Below are 2,920 nucleotides of genomic sequence, written 5' to 3'. Positions count from 1 at the left end.
AGGTGATTAGGGCTATATGGAGTAGTAAGCGTAGAATAGGAAAGAGGAACGTACTAGCTTAAAGATCTAGATGGCACACTTTTACCCTACACAACGCCTAGATAGAGGCTAAAAATATCTTATTAAAGAAGCTAAGAAGATATATAAGAAGAGGACAGAGGAATAGCTAAGCTATAGGACCTAGAACTCTAGAACAAGGTCACTCAGCCACCGCCAGAGGCGCCCCTAGAAGTAGAGGAAAGGGGGTTAAGATAGAACAACTAACTACAGCTAGAAAACCCTAAAGTTGTAATTATAAAGAAGCTAATAAAGGAAGAAAGAAGAGCATATAGGCAAGACTTTAGAAATTTAGATTCTAGCATATTAGATTTAAAGTAATAATAGCGATAATAGCAAACGCTAGGTTCGCTCTTAAGAACCTAGTAACTGTATATTAAGAGATAATTATTAGGCTTAGAATAAACAAGTAAAGAAAACAAATTCTAAAGGAACACATAGCTTACTATATAATAAAGGGGCCTATAGGACGGGCTATAGTGTTTTAGCAGAGGGGAGCAAGTAGTAGTTAAACGTAGCCACTAAACAACTAAATTATTTAACATAGAAAGTAGAAGATAGCATAGTAAGAATTAAGAAGTTAGAATAATAGAGAAGGAGAAAAATAAGGTTATTAAGAAGAGAATATAAAGCAAGTTAGCTAAAGTACAGACGCTAGGTTAGCACCCAAGAACCTGGCATCTGCGCCCTGCCAACTTGCCCTAGGACTAATAGCACAATAGGCCGCAGAAGTGGGTACTTAAGTAGCAAATAATTATCTAAGATTATTAGACAATACAATTAGGAGAAGAAATTACAACAAGAAAAGTAAGTTAGGGTAGGTAGAGGTGAAGGTAAAGGTAAACACTCACCGCCAAGCTAGTGTGAATATAGAAGGATACGCCGCCCTCGCTCTCTTCTTCGCCACCCTACAATTAAATTTGCATCCTACTCTATTAAGAATATTATTAAGAACTACCTAAATAATATAAATACTATAAGCGGTGCTAAAGGTAAGGAGTAAGCCCTAACGCCTTTAGAATTAATTAATAAGGACTTTTAAACTCTAAACCGCTAGCGCGCGTAGTTAGTAGGTCTAGAAGTATTAAAGACGCTAGAACTATTAAAGCTAATAAGCAATATAGAGATTAGCAGATCTTTAGTAGCAATAGTACTATACACGTTGCCTACGTCTCTTGCTAAACTCCACACGCGTTTCTCTAACTTCACTAACAATAAGATTAAGCTCCTAGCAATAGGACCTACTCTATTTAGCAACCTATAATAATAAGGACAATAGATATAGCAACTAAGGAATGTAAGTCTACTATAGAAGAAGGTAATAATAGATAGCTAGATAGGTAACGCCACTATCTACTTTAACTAAGTTCTAGCTATAATCCTAAAGGCTAAGGCTATCTTTAAAGACATAGTAGAGGTAATAGCTAAGTATAGAGGCAAGGCTAGGTTTAGAGAACAATACCTAATTCTAGGCACTGCTAAGGATGTATAGAAAAAGCGCGTTTAGGAAATCTTAAGCGCCCAAAAGAAGATTAAGAGATAGGAACTAGGTTTTATAGAAGAATATTTAGTTCTATATACCCTAAGCGTTGCTCTTAGCTACTAAGGAATTATAGATATAGCAATTGCCTTTAGACGTATAGACTTAAAGAATAACGTGGTTCATAAGCGAGTCGGTCACCCAAGCGAGTCGGTCACCCAAGCGAGTCGGTCACTCCCCACCAGCGCGTTGACGTTGACACGTTATCACAGTCTTTTATTACAGTCAATAAACTATTGCAATATACTAAATTAATTGTTAGAATCGCTACTATCACTTACACTATCTATGTTAACTGCGCAGGTACGAGCGTTGTGTCTAGTCTGCTTGCAACGCCCGCACCGCCGCTCTCCTCGTACCCTCTTCGACGCACTCTCACCATCACCACGACTGCTACCCGCCTGTTCAGCTAATACTTCTTGTACTTCGCCTATAGTAAGAGTCTCTTCTGTCCGTACGTATCGCCGCTTGCGGCTCTTACGCTTATTTGCTGTGTCTAGAGCCTCTCGAAGAGCAGCTACTTCCTCCCTCATAAGCGTTATCTTATGTGCTATTTGCTAAGCCTCTTTACTTAGCTGCACAATCTTCTCGTTAAGAGAATTTATAGAAGACCTAGGGCGGTTTCTTACTCTCTGTTAAATAAGAGTACTTTAAGCCTCAACCTCGCGCGCGTTGCGTGGTGTCTGCGCCTCCCAGGCGGCTGCCTGTCGCGGTGATTGTACTAGCGTCTGCACCACCACATCAAGCTTAGATAGCACAGCCTGTGGGTCGTGTGGGACTAGTCCAGCGCCTCTGAAGCTAGCTTGGATATTCTCCTTCGTGATAGACTGCTCAAAAGCAGCCTTAAAGGCTGGTAGGAAGGTCTCCTTGCTAATATAGTAGGTGCGGTTACGTGCCAAGCCTGAAACAGCGTCGCCATACTTACGCTTCAACGGCGAGAAGCAGGCGACGTTAAGGGGCTACAATAGGTGAGACGAGTGTGGAGGCATGCAGAGAAGAATAATATTCTTCTCCTTGCAAAGATCTTGAAAATCGATGGAGCAGTGGCTCTCATGGCCGTTAATAATAAGCAGTTGATACCTACCTACAGTATGCCTCTTTGTATAGGTATTAAAGTGCTCTAACTAGGCAAGACTAAGCTAATTATTCGTCTAGCTATTAGGACTAACTTTAAGAACCTAGTTAGCAGGCAAATCCTTAAACTAGACGTTAATAAGCACCTTGCCCGCAAAGACAACGAAGGGTGGTATTCGGCGACCTAACGCGCCCACGCCTTAGATCACAGTAACCCACTTATAGTTGCCTGGCTGTACCCGCTTCTTT

This window comes from Exserohilum turcica, assembly GCF_000359705.1.
Source record: "Exserohilum turcica Et28A unplaced genomic scaffold SETTUscaffold_13, whole genome shotgun sequence".
In the NCBI taxonomy this organism is placed as follows: Eukaryota; Fungi; Ascomycota; class Dothideomycetes; order Pleosporales; family Pleosporaceae; genus Exserohilum; species Exserohilum turcicum.
This window is presented reverse-complemented; position numbering follows the sequence as displayed.